General features: G+C 34.8%; 1 protein-coding gene across 3 annotated transcripts in view; it reads right to left on the reverse strand.

Annotated features, from left to right (window-relative positions):
- CPEB3 (cytoplasmic polyadenylation element binding protein 3) overlaps positions 1-25,675 on the reverse strand; it is a 160,567-nt gene that overhangs the window by 134,207 nt on the left and 685 nt on the right. The window contains exon 1 of one of the 3 annotated variants that reach the window (XM_036223522.1): positions 1,826-2,251. The exons of the other annotated variants lie outside the window; for them this stretch is intronic. The gene's annotated coding sequence lies outside the window, so the exon portion shown is untranslated. Of the gene's footprint in view, positions 1-1,825; positions 2,252-25,675 lie in introns of those variants that run through there. 3 annotated transcript variants of the gene reach the window in all.

Here is a 25,675-nt window from a genome sequence, read left to right on the forward strand (position 1 = left end):
ACTGAGTGTGAGATGGGGTGGGGCTTTTTAAAAATCCCTCTGAGATTTAAGAAGAAAGTCAAGATAATTCTGGGGTTGGCAGATTTTCATTTTGAATCCTGCTACCTTGGTCACAAGACTTTGGCAAATTTAGAATCCACTCTCCTATCACTAGTATTAGCATTGAAAGATTATGGTTTGAAGACCCTGAATTACCAAATGCTAGCAAAAGTGTTAAAAATAGCATAGTACAAAGTCCCAAATTCTCATACATTGTAATTATAGTGCATTGTCATTACTGCTTCATTTAGCCATATAAGGAGTGTATGGTATTTTCCATTTCACATAGGACTATATTCACCTCTGCCATACTGCCCGTTTTCTCATTCAAAGATGAAAATAGTAATCACTCAAAACCAGGAGATTTCCATACACATAGTTATCACCGAGTTTACTTGTCCCTTAGAACATCTGAATTGTTTTAAATATATTAATATTACAGTGCTGAGACCCTGAAAACAAATATTTTAAAATGTTAAAGGGGCATATGATGAAACATTATTTTTAGATGATGATTCAGTATAATTGCAACAAAGTTATTAATATATTTAATGCAGTTACTTAATTAACTCAGATATTTGGAGAAGCATCGTTCTCAGAGCATTCAAATACATACTGAAGCTCTCCCTTTGGACGTCCTCATGATAATAACTGTTGTAAAACAAATGTTTTGGAAAATGGAGATGCTACTGCTCTTAACTGTTATGCAAAATTTGTTAGACTGAAAAATGGGATTTAAAGTAGTTCTATTTTATTAAAGACTATCTTTAAAATGGTTCATCTTTCATTTTTAAAGTTTCATACATAGAGAAAATAGTAGGCTCAAGGAAATGCTTCATAGCCACCTTACTCTTTTCTACTCCCCTATCTGCTATCTCCCCCACCAAAAAAAACCCCAACTCAATATGATACACATCACAAATTCCCAGCTACTACCAATAAAACCTACTTAAGATTGATTTTATGTTCCTCAGTTCCTTTGGTCTAAAACAATGGCTTTGATCGGTATTGAAAAATATGACACAAAGAGGCAAGCGAAGCTTTGATTCACAACACAAAGTTATATTGCTGTTAAAGGAAATGGTCATAGAAAGAAACATTTTCATACTTAGTTTAAGCAGTGCTGCAGTAAACCATTATAATCTGAGATTTGAGATGCTTCTAGTGGGCTAAAATTGTCTTTACAATAGCCATATCATCATGGCTGAAATATGCATTTGATTATAATTTCGAGATCACTCAATCAGCTTTTCGGATGCTTTTTGTTAATGCCTTCAGTTTAAACTACATGCTCTTGGTGGAAAAAATAATGTTGTACTTTAGCAAAAAAAAAAAAAAAAAAAGCCAAAAAGTAAGCTGGACTCAGAATATTTTATAAAGGCTATAATTAATATTAATATATTTGTTGAATTTTTAAATTTTATCATACCATGAACACCCATATTTCTTCTCAACTCCCTTAAGGATATAAATTTCACTTTCTGCATAAATTCACTCTGTCAAGGTCAAGACCCATCTTTAATAAATAAGACCCTTTAAACAAAAGGTAAGCAACAGATTCAGATAACATTTCAAAGTTAATATGCAAAGTCTTTCAGTGACTGCTTATATATTCTTTGTTTCATTGGTTCAGGGTTTTTTTTTTCCTCCCTTTTTCTTTTTTCTTATTTACAGCAAAGTCCGAGAAATAGATACCTCCTTCCCCTCCCCCCACCACACACACAATAGATCTTCTCTTACATGCAATCGCCCAATCTCAAGTAACAAATTCTTTAATAGCAGTTACCTTTGAGTGTCCAGTTTTTAAGGATCGATAAAATTAAAAAGTGTACAGTATTTATTTTCTTCTTTCGGGTTGATTATGTGACCGCTCGGCAAAAGCACTTTGACAACTGTAAGAAGAGAGGGCATGCGCACACCGGGAACTGTGGGGGCTGAAGTCCTTTACAAGGTACTCTGCCTGACTTAAGCACGTTCGGCCAGGAAAGGAGGAAGCCACTCAAACACTGATCCCAAGGGGAAGAGGTTGTACCCGGATTACATTACATCTTCCTAACCAATCTAAATCACGAGTTGTTGAAATGAAAAAGGGAAAAATTAAAATGGTTTGTCAACTTGATTTAGGAAGCCAGGTTAAAAGAGAAACTAGATTGTATGGCTCAAAAATACACAAACCCAGCAGAGCTACCTTAAATGGTATTAGAATGGCAATGACTGCGTAGCCAGCAATAGGAACCACACCAGAGCAAAAGAGACTGGGGTGAGGAGCGGTAAAAAAAAAAAAAAAAAAGGAGGGGGGACTACCAGGGAAGAATAAATACTTAAAATCTGACCATATGTAACAAACATTTTAATATTATAGAATGAAAAATATCTTAATATTAAATGTGATATTAACCTTGGAGGTCAGGTAAAAATAGGTTTAGTCACAAATTTTTGACATCCACCAAGATTTCTTTGTATTTGAGTTTTCAATGAAGGTATGAATTACTTATTTTAATATTTTATCTGATATGTTCTGCATCAATTCACCTCCTTATTTTACTTGTCAAAATGAAAGTTTACCTTGCATTATTCATACAATGATCAATCAAATAAAATTAAACTCTTTTAAGCTAAAATATTTGGTGAAATATTTTTTAAAAAAAGTTTAGTGTGTCACTGCATAGGACAGTGACTTCTTTATTCAAGATAGAAAGTAGATACAGTTTCTATTTTCTAAAAAATGTTTTAGTGTACATTTTTCCTATTTTAACATCATGACTCCATGGCTGGAATCTTAGAACATATTAACATCAACCATTATTATCTATAGCTTCTGAAAGCAATAGTTCAACTACCAGTTTGTTCATGTAGGCAAAAGATACTATTTCTTGTGGGATTTGGCACAATGCCATTCACCCAAGGGGTTCAAAGTAAATGTCAATTGATGACTATATGCTGATTGAACTTGGAACTAAAAATGTTAAGCATCATTTAAATTGTCTTAATTTTCTATTTACCTTATTCACCAATTAGAACTAAAGTATTACCAGAGACTACCAATTTGCAGCAGTTAGTAGTCTTTGTTTCTAATTATTTCTAAGGAAAAAAAACTAACAATTTAAGAGGAAAAAATTATTTTGAATCAATCTGCCAAAATCTCTTTTCAAAAGAACTAAATAGTCTTCTTATTCTTACGATGAACTTATCTTATATTCCCTATTTTTTCTTTTCTTCTACCGTCCTAAAAAAGTTTCACTTCTGCTAAGGTGCTATACTTACCATTTACATTCTATAATGATCAACTCAATGTTAATCTTATTCCTGAAGACTTCCTAACCTACCAAACTTCTGCTACATTTTCAAGTATTAGAGTTTAAAAAAAAAAATCCCTCATAAAATCCTTACAAAGACTTGATTTAAAAAAAATTACTTGAAAATAATGTCAAGACTTCATCAGTAAAGTAGAAAATTTTAAGTCACTCAGGTGTGCTTGCAAATGGTTTACTTGGGCATTTACTAGTTCAGTTGACCCCAAATGCTGGTCTACTAATAATTCTCACAATGAAGAAAAGTGCATTTGGCTCCTGACTCTTGATAAATGACAATAAAAAATTAGCACTGCCCATACTTAAGGTACTCTTATTGTATTTGAAAATGAACTAATTTCTACTCTTCTTTTCCTAAAACGGGCACTCAAATCTATAAAGAAAATGACTCAAACATAAATACCAAGTTGCAAACAAATACCAAACAAACAATAAATTATAGGAGGACCCCCCAAAAAGACAAAGATCTTCTCTACTAAAATCCTGTTTTGTATTTAACCAGAAAGGAATCACTTTCTAAGATTCTGTATTCAGGTCACATAGCTTAATTTAACCATATACTCCTTTTGAATAGTCAGGAAAGGCTATAAAAATAGAGATTGCAGAGTTAATTCACTGAAATATACATGGGTCTAATATATCTTTTTAGGCTTTCTTCCATTCCTTCCCTATCTACATCTTTGACACAATTCTTCTAAGTCCTGGGTAGTTGGTGGTTGTTTCATATATCATTGCTGAATGAATGAATAAATGAATGGATGAGTGAATAAATGAATGAATGGATGAAACATAGTTTTTGATTATCTAAAACAGCCAAGATTTGAGTAGGTATTAAATTATTCTACATTTAGAAGAGCAATTCCTTTTACATCAGCTGCAAGAATGAATATGAAGGGGTGGGCTATAAAATAGAAAATCATCTTGGCCCTTATGATGTTCAGCAATATGCAGACCATTTGATTATCATCATGAAATAACGCTCACTAAGCACTAATTAAACAGGGAACTTTGTTCCATGTAAGAGTTTACAATCTAATAAAGACACACACTCCACCCCTCTGCATCATTAAGTTCACAATAGCTACTCAGAGCCAAGTCCAATAGATGTTTTGTCAGTCTTTACCTTGCTTGACCTTGCAGAAACATTGACATAATTGACCACACTCTCTGGACATACCTTCTTCCCTTGGCTTCCTTCATGCTGTCCTTTCTTTGTTTTCTTATATTTAGGGTTATATGTGTGCACACTCTTTGTCTTTGTCCTCTTAGCTAAGTGACTTGAAATATTGAGTTTTTCAATAGGGCTATACCCTAAGCCCTCTTCTCATCTCACTCTATGTGAGTGGCTTTCCCTACTATAAGGAAAGGACCAGGCCTATCTTACTGACAACTAGATTCCCAACATATATCGCTGTGCCTAGAACATAATAAATAGGTATTTAATAAATTGTTTTAAATTAAAATTATACACAAAGGGTCAAGAATGCCAAGACAATCTAGGTGACAAAAAATAGATAAACCTTCAGGACTTCCACTACCAGATATCAAGACCTATTATAAAGCTATAGTAATTAAACTGTAGTTATTGGCACAAGGATAAGAAAATAGACAAATGAAATAAAAAATCCAGAAACAGATCCACAAATGTATGGTCCCCAGATATAAAAACAGTAGCACTGCAGTAGTGAAAGGATGGTCTTTTCCATAAAAGATATTGTAGTCAACTGAATATCCATATGACAAAAAAGAAACCTTTACCCTTGCCACACCATACAAAGAAATCAATTCCAGATGAATTGTAAGTCTAAATGTAAAAGGTAAACAATAACGCCTTTAAATGAACACAGAAGAGTATTTTCATGACATTAGAGTAGGCAATGGTTTCTTCGACAGGTCACAAAAGCAATAACCATAAAGGAAAATTTTAATAATTATAAGAACATGTTTACTAAAAGCCAGAATTAGGGTGAAAACTCATAGAATAGGAGAAATATGTGCTATCTATTTTTTTCAACAAAAGATTAATAATCAGAATATATAAAGGACCCTTGCAAATTAAAAACTAGATATTCCAAAGAAAAATGGACAAGAGATTTCAACAAAAGATATCCCAAGAGCCAAAAGGCATATGAAAAGATATTTAATCTAACTAATCATCAAAGAAATACAAAACAAAACCAGAATGGCTAAAATTGGAAAAGGCAGACAATACCACACATTAGCAAGGTTGTGGGGACAACTAATTCTCAGACACTGCTGGTGGAAGTATAATTTAGTATAACTATATAACCACGTTGCAAAACTATTTAGCAAGATCTATTAAAGCAAACATTCACACACCTTATGACCCAGCCATTGTGCATCTAGATCAATGCCCAACAGGTGTGTTTTGGTGGGCAATCTGGAGAGTACCTGGGTTTTTTATGTTTCTTGCTTCTCTGTCCATTAGTTTTGAGTTCATTCTTCAACTATTGTATGAAAGTCCTCCTAGCCACAAAGTAGCAATTCCAAAACTTCACCTACTTTTTCACTGACTTTGTCTCTGACTTTCGAGAGAAAACTGAGGCTATTTGGCAATAATGTCTCCAATTTCTGAGCTGCCTACCACCAAGCTCGCCCTTACAAACTTATCTGTATTTTCATCCATAATTCCTTTCCTCCTATTTCAGGGGAAGCTGAGTCCCCATACATTTCCACAATTAATCCCTCCATCTGTAGTCTAAAGCTCATTCCTTCTAGTTTCCTTAAGGCACAGTCCATCAATTATTCCCTAAAATTACTCTTTCCCATTCCAGACAGGCTGTTTGAAAGAAACTTCGAAATCCTAGCTCTACTTTCTCATTTCCAGTTGACACCCAAACTTATGCATCTGGCTTCTGTCCCTACCAACCTGCTAAAATTGCTCCTGCTAATGACCTTAGTAAAGTTACCAATGACCAACTGACACTGACACTTTTAAATTCTTAATTTATTTTATTTGCCATTCATCCTTCATAAAACAGCTCCAATAGGGGCTAATATTCAAAATACATAAAGAACTCATACGACTCAACAACAACAAAAATAAACAATCCAATTACAAAATGGGCAGAAAACTTGAACAAACACTTCTCCCAGGAAGACATACAAATGGCCAACAGACATATGAAAAGATGCTCAACTTCATTAGCTATTAGGAAAATACAAATCAAAACCACGGTGAGATACCATCATCAATAAGACAAGTAATAACAAATGGTGGAGACACTGTCGGGGAAAAGAAACCCTCATACACTGCTGGTAGGAATGTAAATTGGTACAGCCACTGTGGGAAATAGTATGGAAAGTCCTCCAAAACTTAAGAATAGAAATACCATATGACCCAGCAATCTCTCTTCTGGGTACCTATTTAAAAAGTTTGAAAACATTTATCTGTAAAATTATATGCACCCCAATGTTCCCTGCAGTGCTATTCACAGTGGCCAAGACATGAAAACAACTGAAGTGTCCTTCAATAGATGATTGGATATATACAATGGAATATTACTCAACCATAAGAAAAAATGAAATACTGACATTTGCTACAACATGGATGGATCTTGAGATTAGCAACATAAGTGAAATTAGTCAGAGAGAAAAAGTTGAGAACCATATGATTTCATTCACATGTGAGATATAAAACTGAAAGCAATAAACAAACAAGACAAATAAAAACTCATAGACACAGACAACAGTTTAGTGGTTACCAGAGGGAAAGGAAGGAGGGGAGAAGGTAGATACAGGTTAAGGGGGTCAAATATATGGTGACAGAAAGAGATTTGACTTTAGGTGGTGAACATACAGTGCAATATACAGATGATGTATTATGGAATTATACAGTCAAAACCTATATAATTTTGTTAACTAATGTCATTCTAATAAATTTAATAAAAAATAATTAATTTTAAAAATTAAGGTTTTGATATATACTAACAAATTGTTTAAGAAAGACTGCAGTTTATACTGCATTGAGAAATGAATTTCTAATATGAACACTATGTATGAATACATTGTATATTATATACTGTATACAATAGTGTATACAATAAAGGATAATGTAGTTACTGTTCCAATAATAACCTAATGTAGAAAAACATTTCTACTTTTTTGATATGCCAAATAAAGTTAAGTCCCTTCCTTTCGATATCTTAATATATTTAATACTTTGTCATTTTCTTTATCATACCTTCCTGTGATAATGAAATAGTAAAGTTTATAGACTTATAGCCTATGTTTATTAGCTGGATATTTCATTTTAAATTATGACATATAAATGTGTATGTGTGTGTACTCCATTAGAGAGGAAAAGATAAACAACCTTCATTTATGTTTCCTATGTTTGTGGACTTCAACTGTAATTAATTTTATTTTAAAATCTAATGTTTATGAAGATGGCCAAAATGTGCAAACTTCCAGGTATAAAATAAAGTATCCATGGAGATGTAATGTACAGAATGATGTCTATAGTTAATAATACTGTATTATATATTTGAAAGTTGCTGAGAGTCAACTTTTAAGAGATCTTAAATGTTCTCTTCATAAGGAAAAGAATTGTAACTATGTGTGATGATGACTGTTAACTAGACTTATTTTGGTGATCATTTTTTCAATATAATGTTTATGTCAATTACATTTTAATTTTAATTTTAAAGAAGAAAAAACTTATATATATTTTATGCATCTGTGTTCATCTTGGGTCTTAAGAATTCTTAATAGATATTTTTCTGTAAAAAGTCTTATGCATCAAAAAATTATAAACTTATAGAGGAACTAAATTTGTACTCTTTTAAAAATGACTCCACAGCAAATAAATAAATAATAGTTAGATAGATAGACAGACAGACAGATAGGTAGATAGATAGGTAGATAGACAGGTAAACAAAAAAGACCCCACACTATTTGTAGATTTCCCACTGGCAAATTGAGTTCACTTACCACAGTGTCCTCTCCTTTATAAACTGTTTTTGATGCAACATACCTCCCTTTAGTTGACTATACCTTGTTCATTTTCCTATTCTCATCATAGTAACTCAGTTACAAGAAACCTCTGGAGACTGAAAAAGTGCAGAATGATTTCAGAAAGTATAATTAAGCTTTTATGGGTAATTCCTTCTCTCCTATAATAACTACCATTTTATATTTTAAATTTTCATTTAAAAATTTTATTCTGAAAGGCCACATGTTCTTTCAGAAGACTTCAGAGAAGCAAACCTTACCCAGTTAATGTTTTAAGCTGTTCTTCAAATCTCCTGACAGTTTCACCATTTCACTTTAAATGCTGTTCTAAAGTTGTCCTCATTAAATTGGAATCAAAAGCCACCTCTCAAGGAGCTGGCCTCAGAAGTATCACCAGCTTCCACAGTTTCAACTTCCATCCCCAAAGTTTTAGCTATGCTTTTGAGTATTTTTCCAAGAGCTTTTTGGCTGTATACTGGACATTTCCATATGCAAGTTTCATCATGTCCCTCATCATTATCTACCGGGCAAGAGTCAAACACTTACCCTAGTATTTAGAGCTCTTCCCTTCTCATCCCAACCTATGCTTCCAGACAGCACTATCCCCGCTTCTCCAAGCAAACTGGTCTACTTATGGTCCTGAATGTTGCGGATATTACTGTTCCTAAGTGAAATGCCTTTCTCATCCTCTCTACTTATCCTAACCTCACCTTTCTTCAGATCCTAGTTCAAACACCTAAAAACAGCGTCCATCTGTACTACACATTTATGGCTTTTCTATTTCTCTTTTCTAGTATACTTATGTTAACTCACTTACTAAAACTCTAAGTTTCTTGGGGAAAGCACTGTAACTTTGTTCTTCCTCAAAGTCTAGAGAATATTTTGCAGGGAGCTTAGTAAAAAGTGCTAACATTTATGGAGTATATACTGTGTGCAAGATACTTTGCTAAGTGCTTTCCAAATATTCGTTTAATCCATGTAATAAACTTATGAGGTAAATACTGTTATTGTCCCTAATTCCAAGTGACAAAATAAAAATTTAGAAAGGTGATTTTTCCTACCCAAGGTCAGAAAACTAACGTCAAAACTATAACCAAATTTCAGGTTTGTCTGACCTAAAGCTGTCTTTTGGTTAGTGACTCATAAAAATAGGTTCTCCTGTCCTATTTGACTCAGATAGCCCAGGAGACAGTTTGGGCTTCAAAGGTGTGAAAAGAGGGCAAATCATGGTTCAGCAACTTTTTTTCCCCCTCACATTGACTATCGCTTTTATATAATGACCTTTGCCTGGAAACCAGAGATAAACTATAACCAAAGGATTCCAAATTCCATCTATCAGCAAGACCCAGTCCCATGTCAGAGTGTTCTAAATAATAATAATAAAAAAAAAAGTGTGATTTAGTCTTCAAGATTCTAGAAAGCAGGGCTGGTCCATACCTGAAAGTGATGGGGAAAAAAACTTTTTTTGTACAATCACTGCTTTAACAGCCAGTATTAAATAGAAACTGTACATGTTGATAAGTCACAGGGATCATCAGAACGAATGGAAGGGTAATCAATGGTCAGTATGTCTACCCAGGCGGCCCTTGGGTTCTGCTATTTGAAATCAAGTAGTGTTTGTGTAATATCAGTGCCTTACATTCACAGAGGGGATTAGACTTTACTAAATTCCTTCACCTTTATTATCTCACTTAATGTTAACAGTCCTTTGCAGTGGATAAACAACACAGGGCCCTCATGGTCACTTTTGCAGATTATGCAATACACCAAAAGGCTGGCCAAGGAAGCTAGTGGAGACTGAAATCTAGCACATGCTCTGCTCACCAAACACAAACCTTAGAGCTATGTCTGCCTGTAGAAAGAGGAACTTTTTCCTAATTTCCACAAAGGAATTATATAAACAGATGACAGCACTGAGGATGACTTTTGGGATCTGTACTTTAAAGATGTGGATGTCAACTATACCTCAATAAAGATGGAAAAATAAAAAAATAAAGATGTGGAAACCCAGGCTCAGAGATGTTGCAAGATATAGTTAATAATTGATAGATCCAAGATTAGAATTCAAGTGTTCCAACTCACTAGTTAGCATGTTTTTCCAACTACACCACAAGTCTCCCATTGGTTCAGTTTAATGTAGGCTATCACATGTGGCAGACTGGTATCCTCAGCATTTTGCTCCAAACAGGTGAACCAATATCCAGAGCTTTTTGGTGTAGCTCTGTCCTGAAGCCACAGCTGTTCTCTTATTGAGGAAGCTGAGAAATAGATATGAATGTCAACTGTACCAAAAGGGATATTTTAGAAGGATCTCCTACCACTTTTGGAAAAATAAATTAGACCACCTACCCTAATGTTAAAGGTTCGTGTATCACCACAGTGGCAGGACGTCAACATTATTAATATTATGAGTGGTGGCATGTGAAAAGGACATAGGATATGAAATCCAATTATCTAAATTTGATACTAGGATTACCACTTAGCTGGCTGGCCCTGGGAGATAACAACAACAAATATTTATTGAGTTAATCCTATTTGCCATGCTAGGTACTTTTTTGTTTACATAATGAATAATTTCACACAACTCTAAGAGATATGTCTTCATTATCTTCATTTCACTGATGAAGACACTGAGGCTCAAGGAAGTTCAAGTAACTTATTCTAAGTTACACTGTTGGGAAGTAGAGGAGCTAGGATTCAAATCCTGGCAATACAGTATGATTCTAAAACTATATTCTCAATTTCTCAGTCTTTCTTTCCTCCAGAATAAAAAAGAGATAATAATAACAGCCGTCCTACCTACATAATCAGTATTAGTGTATATTAAGGGCATTTTCAATAGACTGCAAACCATTAAAGGTCAGTGTATGAAATCCAAAGCTAATACTGACATGCAGATCAAGTTTATCTGGAAAGTCTACACTCAAGTACACATTTCTATGCCTTCTTTCCAATTAATATTGGGAGTCAAATGAGTTGTGTTAAGCCCATCTTTCTGGCAACAATGATCTTGCTATCCAGACATTTATCCCGCCTCTTTCCATATCCTATGTTCCTGTGCAGAATACAGTGGAACATATCTTTAAATGGCAAGATTTTATTATTCATTTTAAAATCTGTGGAGTGAATTTCTTCATCATCTGGTGATGACAACTATGATGATCACTTAGTCTACAGTAGGCATCTAGATAAGCATTTTACATGCTTTATCAGTTAATCTTACTAATAACCTTAAAAGATAGAAACTATCATTCTTCTCATTTTTCAGATAAGGAAACCTGGGCTTAGAAATGTGAAATAGTTTGCCCAAGGTGATGTAACTAGTGGGTGAATAAGCTTGGGTCTATTTTGACTCCGAAATTCATGGTCTAAAACTTACTAACTCTCATCCAGGCACAGCCCAAAAGACTAACATCAATGTCCACATTTCTTTACAATCAAGTTTTTGCCTCTTTTTGTTTCCTTTAGTGACCATATTTTTCTAAACCAAAAGTCAAAATATGTGGTCTGACAAACTAAAATAATTAAACCAGAAAAATCCAGGACCTTTGATTGTTGGGCCTTTATCTTTCTCCCTCATACCTGATCACCCAAAACAAGCCCTATTCAGATTGTTCTGAGCTTTTCTTTTGAGCCCAAGCCTGGCTCCTCTCAGTGTTAAATTCATCTCCCGAGTAGAGGCTTCTACTCAAACTCTTCACCCAAAGCCTCAGAGCCCCTTAGAGAATGAGACCTCAATAAGTCTTATTCTGAAAAATTCCTCTCTCAAAAGAAAAGATGAAAGGAAGTCAGGTTTTCTTTCCTTTTTTTTTCTTCTTCTTTTTTAAAATAATAAGTCCTTTAAACATGCCTTTGAAACATCCCACTCTTCTAGTACTGGCTTCTCCCCATGGATAGGGAGTGGGAGGAAAAGAGAAGTTTATCTGTTCTCTCAAGGGAGAGGCATTGTTTTGCCTTATCTTTCTAAAGTGGCTCTTCGTGGCAGTCTACACTATAGATCCCCCCAGAGAGGACAAAAAACAAAGCTCATATGCAGAAATTCACTCATTCAACACATTTACTGAGTACCTACTATGCAGTAGTCTCCCAGTATTCACTACTCCCACTTTCTATCTAAATGCATGATCAAGAATATACAAAAGTAGTTAATAAGAAAAGATCTTCCTGCATAGAGGTAGGGGGAAATGGTTGTTGAAAAAATGAAAACAAATAAAATATCAGATAAGTATAAATGCTAAAAAGAACAAAAGGGTGATGTGATTGAGAGGATCTGGTAAGGTATTTAGATTAAATGGTTATTAAAGGCCTCAATGATGAAGTGATACCTGAATCAAGCTCACGCCTAAATTAAAAGGACCTATCTATGTGAAGGTCCTTCATACCGGAATAAGCCTTTAGAGCAGAGGTTGGCAAATCTTTCTGTAAAAGAGCCACATAGTAAATATTTTAGGCTTTACATGTCACATAAGGTCTCTTGTTGTATGTTTTTTGTTTGTATTTTTATTGTAGCTGTTTTAAAATCCTTTTAAAATGTAAAAATCATTCTTAGTTCCCTAGCAGTATAGAAGTAGATCTCTGAAAAATTTTGGACCCTGCCTTTAGAAGAACATCTAATCAATTATAGCTAGAGAGCAAGTAAACGAGGAAGAAAGTCATAAAAGATGAAGTCTGAAAGTTAGGCAGAAGCCAGAACATGTAAAGCCTTTTGGGCTAAGTTAAGATCTTGGGTTTTGTTCTAAGTGTGATGGGAATCCTGCTTAGAAATTTAAGCAGTGCAGTGAAATGATCTGATTTATGCTTTAAAAAGACCATCAGGGGTCTATGTGAAGAACAGACTGTGGTGAGAGTAAGAATGGAAATAGACAGCTGACTAGGTGGTTGTCACACTAGCCTAATCAATCAGTTATTATATTTCGAGGCAGGAGAGGGAGAGCATGGTGGTGGCAGACACATAAAGAATTAAACAGAAAGTGAACTGAACACCCTCAGTGCAAGCTATATTTATCACTGATGAACAAAATCATGGAAGGATTCTTAAAATTTTACTTTAAAATCAAAAGAGTAATATAAAGAGCTTAGGTTGAGCTGTAAATAGTATTAAGTTTGATTCATAGAAAAATCTTGGTTACTCACATTTTTAGCAATATTTTGACATGTTTGATTTCTAGATATTTGACTCTCAGGAAGATCATCTTTTCCTCTTCCTAGTGAAATGATTCACAGTTTCTCCTCTGGTTCTTGATACTCATTATTTTCCCTCTTTCACCTATATGTATTATAAAGCATATTTAGAATGTTCCTCTCATTTTAAAGTACACTGCAGTCAACCAAAAGATAACTGTTTGCTCTCTTAAAATCTGAGAAACTTCCAACTTCTCTTGCCAACACCCCCCACAAAGTTCTCCCCATGAGGAATTTGTAAATGTAGGTGGTTGTCACACTATCCCAACTCTTTACTTGTTCTTTCTCTATACAAATACTGTTGAGAGTTTTTGAAAATTCATCAAGCTGTACATTTAATTTGGGCACATTTTTGTATGTTTGTCAAGACTTTTTTTAAAAAGTTTGAGGAGAATAAATAAAAATAAAAACCCAGACACACACAAGGAGGTTCCATGATAGCAGTCTTTAGAGAGTAGACAGATTAGAGAGTGTCAAAGGTTGGGTTCCTCTGAGACCAAGTTTTGCATGTAAATGATTTATTGGGTCAGCACAGAACTGACAAACACATCTGCAATGAAATGAGGAAGGCAGGAAGAGTCAGAGGGAGACACTACTCCCCACTGTGGTTGCAACTGAATACTCAGCCGATCCTGTGATGAGCTCTGGGAGCTGGGATGGTCCCTCAGGCATGTCCTCAAATGAAGCAAGGAATCTGGGTTTCTGCATCTCAAATCAGCCAGTCACTGCCTATGGGCTCCTGAGAACATAACCTTAGGATGTATGACCCTGAATCTCAAGGAAATGCCCAGCAAAAAACAAAGCTTCACACCATCAAGAATTAAAATTCCGAGCAGCTAAGGGATGAGTACATTAGCAATCAAGAGAGGATCTGGCTTGGAGCACCATAGTATTCACTACAGAAAGAAACTTTGATAGTCTCATATAGTCATTTTTTTATTGTTTAATGTTTGCCAGGGCACACTGCATTTTACCATGGACATGTAGAATTTTTATTAAAATTCTTTAGTGATTTTTAGTATGCTAAATATACTCATTAGCATGCCAATTAGTATTTTTGTTTAAAATACTAGTTTTACCATGTAATATAGTATTTCACCATGGGCATGTAGCATTTTTATTAAAAATAAACAGACTTCGTGTTCAAATATTTTAGAAACATACTTAAAAAATACTGCTGGAAAAGTGACTCAAGTGCCATTTCAACTGTGTGCCTCTATGCAGATGATTAAACCTGAGTCATTTTTGACTCTTCCTTCTCCCTTATCAAGTCCTATGACTCCTTCTGTGATAAGACTCCTTCATCTCTCCTTCTCTGTCACTGCCACAAATGCTAGTCCTAATCTCCTCAAACTTAAGACGTCTCCTGCATCCAATTTTATCCAAGTTGTTGGGGGTGAGAGGGCATTCTCCATTGCATGACTTACATTAATTCCCCAAATAGTCATAGACAGTCTGTGTAAGTCACTTAGGGAAATAATACTGAGCAAGAAGACATTACGATCCCTCCATCTCTTATGAACATTAATTTCTAGTGAGTGAGAGAGACTTTAAGTAGTCAATTCCATGATAAGTAATTTCATGGCAGTTGTGATAAAAATGCTATGAAAAAGTACCAGATGCTATGAAACCATATCATGTTGGAACCTGTATTAGGGAGTCAGAGAGGGATTTTCTAAAATAAGTAGGTTGAGCCTTAAGGAACAAAAAGATAAAGTTCAAAGGAAGTATGTTCCATGCAAAAAGAATACCATGCTTCTTCCTACCTTCCAATCTGAAGAGGAGGAAACATGGTGTAGTCAAGGAACTAAAGGAGAAAGCCAGAAGCCAGCATGCTAGAACTCAGGGTTCAGTTTGGAAGCCAGAGAGAGGGGGTAGCTGGGTAAAGTAAGCAAGTGCAACACAAGTCATAAGAAGTGGGGTTTTATTTTACTTTTTAAAATCATTTCAGAATTACAAAAATGTTGCAAAAAAGAATTTCCCTACACTTTCCACCCACATTCTCCAAACATTAATATCTGAGATGAGTACAGTATAATTGTTAAAATCAAAGTAATAAACATAGGTTCAATACTATTATGTAATTTACAGACCTTAATTTACCAATTGACCCACTAATGTTCCTTCTAAGAATCCAAGCCAGGATTATATACTATACTCAGTTGTCATGTCTCCTTAGTCTCCTTTGTCTTTCATGATCTTGATACTTTCGAAGAGCACTGGCTGTTATTTGGTAGTATGTCCCTCAGTTTCGGTGAATCTAATGTTTCCTCATGAATAAATTCAGGTCACACGTTTTTGGTAATAATGCCACGAAGGTGACACTGTGTCCTCGTTAGTGTATCATTTTAGAAGAAATATGATGTGGATTTGTCTCATTGTGGTGATGTTAACTTTGATCACTTTATTAAGGCAGTATCTGCCAGATTTCTCCACTATTAAGTTACTATTTTTCCCTTTCTACTTCAGTATCTTTGGAAAGATATTTTCTGACTGTGTGAATATCCTGTTTCTCAACATACTTTCACCCACTAATTTTAGCATCTATTAATGATTCTTGCCTGTGTCAATCATTCCTGTGGTGGTTGTTTGCAAGTGATGATTCGCTATTTTCACCAACCCTTCTACATTAATTAGAATGTTACTATAGGGAAGAATTTTCTCTCCTCCCTTGGTTTATTTTTATTTATTAATTTAGTATAGACTCATGAATTCGTATTTCATTCTATGGGTTAAAATTCATTACTATTATTATTTGTTATTTTACTCAAAATGTCCCTGATTTGACCATTGGGGTCTCTTCAAGTTGACTCCTACGTCCTTTTGACACAGCCCCATCATTTTTTTGAGCATACCTCTACTTTCTGGCACTGCAGATGTTTCAGGCTCAAGTACTTTTCTGCTCCAGTCTGGAATTAATAATTTCTCCAAAGATCCCTATTTCCTTTTATTGGAGATAGCACTAGGTATGTATACTCATTATTCTGTGGAGTCATTGTCTTAGGCCCTCTCAGTGGGTAGAGCTAGAAGGTATATGTATGTATACATCTGTGTATTTTTATCTATGCATCTATAAAATCATAAGCTTGTATTGATACCTCCAATTCTGAACATCACAGGGTTCATTCTAGCCTTAGAAATCTCTCTCTCTCTCTTTAAATTTGCTAAATACTTACTGAATACCTGCCATGGACTAGGCTCTGCGCTAGGCATTGGGGATATAACAGTGAACAAACCAAATATGGTCCCATTCCTGCCCTCATGAAGCTTAAATTATAGAAGTCATAATTTCTGGATTATTCTCCTTTTCTCCAAACTACTAAATTTATGCTTTTTACTGGCTACTTCTCACCAGGATTTAAACAGGCCACAGAAGCACTTTAAGCAGGTAACATGATCAGTTCTACATTTCTTAAAAGATCATTCTACTCAATGAATCAAAGAAAGAAAGAGTAAACTGGAGAGGCCAATCATCAAATCAATTGAAGCGGGTGATCAGTGATGAGACTGGTAAGTAGTCTGAGGTAAGAGATGATAGTCAATGGGACTGAAGTGAAGACAGGGGAATGGAAACAAACAAATAAATTTGGGAGATATTTAGGAGGAAAATGGACCATACTTGGTGACTGACTAAAGGACAGGGGTATGAGGTAAGGAAGAAGGATGGCTCAAGGAGGACTCCTAGGTGTCTGGGAATGTGTGCATACATTATAAATACATTGTAAGTATATGACTAGATGTCTCTTTAAATTGTAAACAACCCAGTGGGAAGAACAGTGTTAACAATGTATTATTCACATTTTTGTATCTCCAATACCTCCTACAGTGTCTGGTATATAGTTGGAGCTCAAGAAATGATGTTGAATAAATGACTGAATGGTGATCTTTCTCAGACTTGCCAAGTTGAGATTTCAGCTGTAGGGTTTCAGACTACATGTAATGTCCTCGAAAAGGCCTAAAACTCCCTAAGCAGAGAAAAACTAATTATAAATATAGTAATATCTATACTCTGAAAATACTGTGTCCTGATCTATTAGTTTATTATGTACGCTTTCTCCTCTATCATTAATTCATCTTACCCAAGAAGTAAAACCCAGAAGGTATAAAGTAGAAGTAAACATTTGACTATAACAATGAAATTTCACTTTGCATCTATCAGATCACCAAAATGAACAACTATTAATTGCCTATTCCTGACAGGGGTAGGAGTAAGAGGAGGCCTCTGTTTCCTCACCTCTAATATGGGGCTTTAGGTGTTAGGTGAGACATCCAACCTCAAGCAGGCATTCAGTAAAGGCTGACTCTTCCTCTTTACATACCCACATATTCCTCCTTCAAGACCCAATTCAAACCATTCCTCCACAGAAGCCTGCCTGGACCACTCCAATATGCAGCAACTTCTTTTTCCTTCTCTGAGCTCCTGAGCTACCTATCTGTAAAATTCTTCAAAAATTAATCGTGAGTAGTCTTGTGATATCTCTTATAATAAATCACTTTTTATTTTTTACTTGTATTTAACTATTCACATATTCATACACTATTCTGCAGTAGAGTCAGCTATACGCGGATTCAAATGTCAGCTTTGCCACTTATTTACTATGACTTAATCTCTCCAATTTTCAGTTCTCATCTATGAGACACCTATCTGTTAGGGTTGTTGTTAGGATTTGAAATAATGTGTGTAAAAGGCTCAGCACATGCTGTTTGTTAGGTGTTCAATAAGTGGAAGCCAACAAGCACCCAGGGCAGTTGTTAGATCTTTTTCAAGTTTCAATCCCTTCCCAGATATAGCACCTCACAGAGTGCCTCACACATGGGCAGCTGCTGCTTGATATTTTATTTATTTATACTCCACCTTTTCCAAAAAGAATCGAAAGTGGCTAGGTGGTCAACAAATATTTGTTGAATGATTACAGGCCACACTTTTCAATTAGATATTCTTTCTTTTCTTCCTTCCTTTCTCTTTCTTTTCCTTTCTATTCTTTTTCTTTCTGCTTTTCCATAATAAGCAAAACACCACAATATTGTGACTTTGAAAAGCCTTTAATCATCCTTCATTTGCACCAAGTTTTTTCTTTCTTTTAAAATTTAATTCAAAATATTTTAACTATGAAATACGTGCTCATGGTGGAAAATGAAAACATAAGAGGATAAAATGAAAAGTAGGCTCCTCTCCCCATATTCAGTCTCACCATCCAGAGGTACTAATATATATTTCCTATTTATCTTTCTAGAAATCTCATGTATACATGTTAAATTTTTAAAAAATAATAAAGTAAATGGGAAATACTACAGATAGAATCCACTGCCTACTTTTTTCATTTAACATGTAAGTAGTGTTTATTTGTTTTGGTGTTTAGCAACTACTCTAATTTCTTTAAGTTATTCTTTAAGATTTGCCCTGATTAAGCCCCACAAGAATATTTTTGTCTCTCTTGCACTACTCTATGCCCAGTACCTAAAAAATACCTGGAATATAAATATATAGTTAATAAATGTTTGCTAATGAATGTTCTTGCTTTTGAGGAATTGCCTTCATCAAGGGTATATTGCCCACCCTTATTCAAGTGGCAAAGAAGATTGATTAGATGCTCCTTCCTTAGATTTTGAACTATGAACAAAATAAAAACAGTTGGAGTTTATTCATTCCAGTGCTGAATCCATATGAGAGCATGGAATGTTCCTGTTAACAAGGTTCTCTAGGGTAGCTGTTTCTTGACTATTTCCAGTCCTGGTTCTCCTGGCTTACTTTCAATCCTGTGAGCTCACCTATCCCCTTCCAATGAATTTCCTTTTGCTTAAATTAGCTCAGAGTTTCTCAGCTTCAGCATTATGGACATTTTGGGCTACATAATTCTTTGTTGTAAGGGGCTGTTCCCTGCATTATAGTGTATTTAGCAGCATTCCTGTTCTCTACCCAACAGATGCCAATAGCATCCCCTAGTGTAACAATAAAAAAATGCCTCCATCAATAAATGTTCCCTAGGGGCACTGAATTAGCTACAGTTTATTTCTGTGGAACAACAAAAATCCTAACTGAATGCTACAATGTCTTTGGTAACTTTTCATTCCTCTATATAGAAGTAGATCATTTGTTTCAACAGCCCAGCTATATAATGTTATATAGATATGTATTTAGTTATTGAATCAGTCTACTAATAATGGATTTTAAGGTTTTATCTGTTGTGTTTTTTAAAATGGCTTTATGGAGATATAATTCAAACATCATATAATTCACCCATTTAAAAAGTACGATTCAGCGGCTTTTAGTATATTCACAGAGTTGTGCAATTATCACTACGATCAACTTTAGAATACTTTCGGCACCACAAAAAGAAACCCCTGCACACTTTAGGTTGTCACCCCTCAAAATTCCATCTCCCTCAGCACTAGACAACCACTAATCTGCTCTCTGTCTCTGAGGACTTGCCTATTCTGAACATTGCATATAAATGGAATCATAGAATCCATGTTTTTTGGACTGGCTTATTTCACTTAGCACATGTTTTCAAGATTCATCCATGTTGTAGCATGTGTCATACTTCTCTCCGTTTTATTGTTAAATAATATTCTACTGTATGAACATAACACATTTAATCTGTCCATTCATCAGTTGACAAACATTTGGTTTGCTCCACTTTTTGGCTATTATGAATAGTGCTGCTACAAACATTCATGTACAAGATTTGTGTAGACATATGTCTTCATTTCTCTTGGATATATATCCAAGGGTAGACTTGCTAGGTCATATGAAAACTATGTTTAAAATTTTAAGGAACTGCTGGACTGTTTCCAAAGTGGCTACACCATTTTATCTTCCCAACAGCAGTGTACTGGAGATCCAATTTCTTCACACTCTCACCTTTATTCTTTATTATTCTTTATTCTTTATTATTCTTTACTATAGCCATGCTAGTGAGAGTGAAGTGGTATCTCATTGTGGTTCTGATTTGCATTTCCCTAATGGCTAATGTTGATGAGCATTTCTTTAGGTGCTTACTGGCCATTTTTATATCTTTGGAGAAATGTCTATTGAGATCCTTTGTCTGTTTTTGAAATTGGGTTATTTGTCTTTCTGTTATTAAGTTACAACAAATCTTTACATACTCTAGATATCAGTCCCTTTTTGATGTTATGATTTCCAAAATTTCCCCCCATTCTGTGGGATGTCTTTTCACTTTCTTTACAGTATCATTTGCAACACAAAAGTTTAGAATTTTGATTGTCAGTCTTTCAAGTAAAAATAGGTACCATGAGCAGCAAGTTTGGCCTGCATCTGAATCATATGTTTTTCTCTGAGACAACTATCACACTTTGGATGCAACACAAGTGTGTATATTTTCGATTTCATCACACAGAATATTAAAAATATGTGTATCCGAAGGTCAAGATTTAATAAAATATTTTTTATTGCTTAATTAAGGATTTTTAAGTGAACTTTTGTTTTGACTGCATGTGTGTGGTGGTGAAGAATATATAACCAAAAGTACAGTTTTGTGCCAATGCCTTAATAATACTAAGGTACAAGCAGTTTCATCCACCATCAGTGTAAATGTAATGCAGTGAAAAATGCAAATAATGTGTTAGTATTTTTGTGAAAATAGTCTCGACCTCACATACTCCGTGGAAATGTTCTCAAGAAGGCTGAAGGGTCTGGTAGACCATGCTTTGAGAACTGCTGCTCAATGATATCCATGTTTGTTTAAAAGGGAAAATAATTTTACATATACATTTTCTCAAAATATTGATACTCCTAGAACAACATACGAAAAGGAATATGTGGTGTGTTATCCTGTGATTTTTATCTACCCTTGACACATCACTGCATATCCCAGAAAAACAACTCAGTGGGAGGAATTTAAGCAGGAATAATGAAAGGAAATGGGTCTTTCAACATATTTATGAGGAGAAAAAGGCAAATTAGTGGATGATGATGTTTTGTAAAATTATTTACTCTTTATAAATATCCATTCCATTAGAATTTTATTCTCTGAGTAACAAATAAGATAGACAGGTTTTAGACTGCCCTCTATAAGTGGCCAGTGAAGCCTCTGTCAATTCAAAGCAATCCTGTAGATGCTAATCCAGTAAAATATATTCAGGGGACCAAAACCTCCCCATAAATTCCTTTAGAGAGGTCCGTGGACATTACTAGAGAACTACTTAGTCTATCTAAGGATCTTCAAGAACTGATAACTGTGTTAAAGCAAACTTGAAAATAGTTACTGACCATGGCCAAGTTACTGAGACCTAGCCCAGACCTAACATCTTTATTTCCAATTCACATGTGTATACCACTGCAAGATGAATTCTCCTAAATCACTCTCATCTTTCCTCAAGAACTTTTAGTTATAATTAAGAGCTAACACCAATAATCACATGCTCAGCATTATACTGAACAATTTAAATAAAATTTGTCATTTAATCCTCCCAGTAACACAATGAGGTAGGTTCTATGATTCTCCTCCAGAGAGGGGGAAACTTTGGCTTAAAGGGATTCAATAACCTGCCCATAGTTGCTGAGCTTTTGAGTGGCAATACTAAGAACCAAACCTAGGTTTCAGTTGAAGCTCTCAACCACTGCAGTATTTTTGCAGAGATAACTTTGATCTAGTAATCACTTAGGGAACTTGGTGATCAAAACATCACACACACACACAAAGTTCATAATTACAAGGCACATGGATCAGAATTTCTAGGGCAAATCTCTGACTGAATCAAGCTTAGGAACTCCCCCTACAAGTTAACTTATTTCCGACAGAATGAAGTAGATTTCTTAAGTCTAAACTGCTCCTACCAGGATTCTAGGATAAGGGCAAAATTCCTAAAACTGGCCTTCAAAACTCTTCATAATCTGTCTCACTTGACTGACCCTTTTGGTTTCATCTTGCCTTAAGTCCCATCTGTTCCAGTTTCTCCTATTCATTATAGGAGTTTCCTTTACAGAGTACGCACATACTGTTCTTCGGCCTGTGAAGCTCTTCCCTCCTTTCTTTATCTAGTCAACCCCTGCTCTTCTTCAGGCCTCAGCATAATGTATAATTGCTGAGAGAACCTTTGATCTGACCTCTCTGTCTAGATCGAATCCCTGCTTATAATCTCTCATAACACTATGTACCACATTTGTAATTTTTAAAATGTATTTATTCTCCACAAAGGTAACTGTGCTCTTTTTGCTCATTATTGTATCCCCAGTACCTAGCTTAGTGCCTGTTCAATAAATATTTGTTGAAAGATATTTAACTTTTAACTATTCTCTTAATCAGTCAACCATACTGTTCACTCTTACTCGAGAGACCTACAGCTCCAGTTACAAAAGTTAACTCCTCTGTCTATATCTTTTCATTCTTATTCGGACCCAAGATCCTTCTCTACTTCTTCATCTATGTAATTCCTCCCATTGCTACAAGGTACGGACTAAATTTTCCTTGTTTTACAAAGCTCTCTTTAATGCATCAGCCCATAATGGTCTCCTCTAAATGTCTATATCACTCCATATGTCTATACCATTCATTTGGCACTTTATCATATGCTGCCATGTATCATTACATAATGTTTCATATGTAAGTGCCTTGTTTTATTTTTTAAAATATAAGCATGATTAGGTAGTTATATCTTGAAGGGTAGCTATAGTTTAATTTGCTACAGGAGTACCAGGTACATCATCATAAGTCCTCTAGAAACAACTGTTCAATGAATTAATGAAGAACTTTTTGTGGCCTGCAGTGTGGACTCAGGTTGCAGTTTATCACCAAATTTGGCAATTAACAATTCTCGAAGGGCACCTGGATAGTTTATACCATCTTTATGGAATACCTTCAGAATTCATTTTGGCAGACAGTTCAAAACAAGTGTGATGGGAGATTAAAGTAATATACAATTTTAAATTTCCTGATATTTAGAGCAGTTCCATACTCAGGTATTTCTAAATCCATTACCAAATTATTACTATATTCCATAACTCTTTAGGATAACTCTACACTGTTGATCCTTGTCTTTGTTCCTTGAACTTTGAAGAATATTTGAATATTTTCAGTAGATTAATTTCTATTTCAAAACATAGCACTGAGGAAAATTTTTTTTTTGGCTGTAGTCACATTGTTATTCTCTTGGCTGAGTATCATTTATCATAAACCTTTAACCCCATGTAAAATGCAGGAGTGCATTTTAACTCTTTGGGGGGGGGGTCAGATTAAGGTTTAAGTAATTAAGAAATTTTTTCTTCAAAATCAGAGAGTAAATTATAATTCTAATTATGCTGAGTCTTATTTGAACATGCAAGAACCAAGAAAAATAAAATTGACAGACAATTGCAATTCAGGGTATATATGTCAACCATTTCAAATGCAAGGAATTTATTTCATGAGTTTTATCAATCATGCTTTTTGCTCATAGTAATTAAAAATATTAAAATTAAAGTTAGATAATAAAAGTTTGTCAGTTATCTGTTTCTCTTTAGATGTCTTTATGAACATTTTATATGTAGCTAATTACATTTTTTAAATAGCTTTGAGATGTAATTCACATACCAAAAAATTCACTCGTATTATGTGTATAATTCAATTTCTTTTAGTATACTTACACAGATGTGCCACCATCACTATAATCTACTTTTGTTTTACCTTAAAATTGAGATATAATTTACAAAGTTGTATACCATCATCCTAAAAAGAAACCTCATATCTACTGGCAGTCTCTCCCCCTTTCTCTCCAACCCTTCCAGCCCTAAGCAACCACTAATCTAATTTCTGTCTCTGAATTTGTTCAGTCTTCACATTTAATATAAATGATATCATACAATATGTGGTTTTTGCGGCTCCTTTCACTTAGAATAACGTTTTAAAATTCATCCATGTTGTCGCATGTATCAGAATTTCATTACTTGTTATCGCTTAATAATACTCTATTGTATAGATATAACACATTTAGTTTATTCATTCATCAGTTGATGGGCTATTTGTTTCCACTTTTTGATTGCTAGGAATAATCCTGCTATGAACACTTGCATATAAGTCTTTCCGTAGACATATGTTTTTATTTCTCTTGGGTAGATACTAAAGAGTGATATCAGTAGGTCAGGTGCTAATGATACTTAATGAAAAACAGCATTTTTTTTTCTATTTCAAAATTTTTTCTACTTTTTGACACAGCCAGGAAACATAATTTTCATGAAAATGCTAATATCAAAAAAATGATAAGGTTAATCTGCACACAGTTTTGCTATCAACAGAACTATGCAGATTGCTTTACAATTTTGGGTTCAAATAGAAATTCTAAGATGAGGTGAGAACTCCTTTTAGCGTGAATCATAAAACTAAATAGAGTCTGCACTGGCCTACTTAATCAATATGTCAGAATCAAATTCTATTCTTTTGGGCAGTATGTATATATTCATCTGGTTGTAGCTGACAACTCCCTAAGAGATAAATGCACAGTAAGGGAAGGCTTATGCAGTAGGAGGAGCAAAAGAAATTCTTTAAAAAAAAAAATAATCAAACACTGATTAAATTAAACGCCTATTTCCTCCCCTAACAGGGGGCCTGTTTCTCATTTCAGGAGAAAAAGATGAAAAATTAATTATAATTCTTCATGTAAATTGGAAGTCAAATAAACTTCTGGTCACATGTTATTTTTGTTTTCTTTTCTCCCCAGCAATGTACACTCTAGTTCGAATATATTCAGGAAGCAAACTTTAAATAGTATTAAGAGCTGCCTGTAAAATTCTATATTTAAAAAAAGCTTAAAACACTTTAATTTTTTAAAAAAACAAATATCTTGTGACAGAAATTAGGCGTAATCAAGGGAAAACTACCAGAGGTCCCACCAATCACAGCACGAGAGAACGCCACAGGTCGTCCAAAAGACGCATTCGTTTTAGCCAACAGCTCTATCCTCCCGCCAAAGCTGTCCCTAGAGCGTCAGAGAAAAATTCAACAAGAAATTTACAATTTTTCTCATTTGATCCCCTACCCCGACACACATACATCCACCTGCTTGAAGGTGGCAAGACGACTAGAAATGGTTAACAGTGACCAGCAGCAGAGAGAAACAAATACCCCTGACGACCCACAGCTGAGTAAGCAAGAGCTGTTTATTCACGAACATGTTCCATTTGGAGACTGTCGGCAAGCCCTTGAAAGCCTAGGCACAATTTAGAAGGTTCCTAGAAA

This window comes from Rousettus aegyptiacus, unplaced genomic scaffold, assembly GCF_014176215.1.
Source record: "Rousettus aegyptiacus isolate mRouAeg1 unplaced genomic scaffold, mRouAeg1.p scaffold_m13_p_6, whole genome shotgun sequence".
NCBI classification, from domain to species: Eukaryota; Metazoa; Chordata; class Mammalia; order Chiroptera; family Pteropodidae; genus Rousettus; species Rousettus aegyptiacus.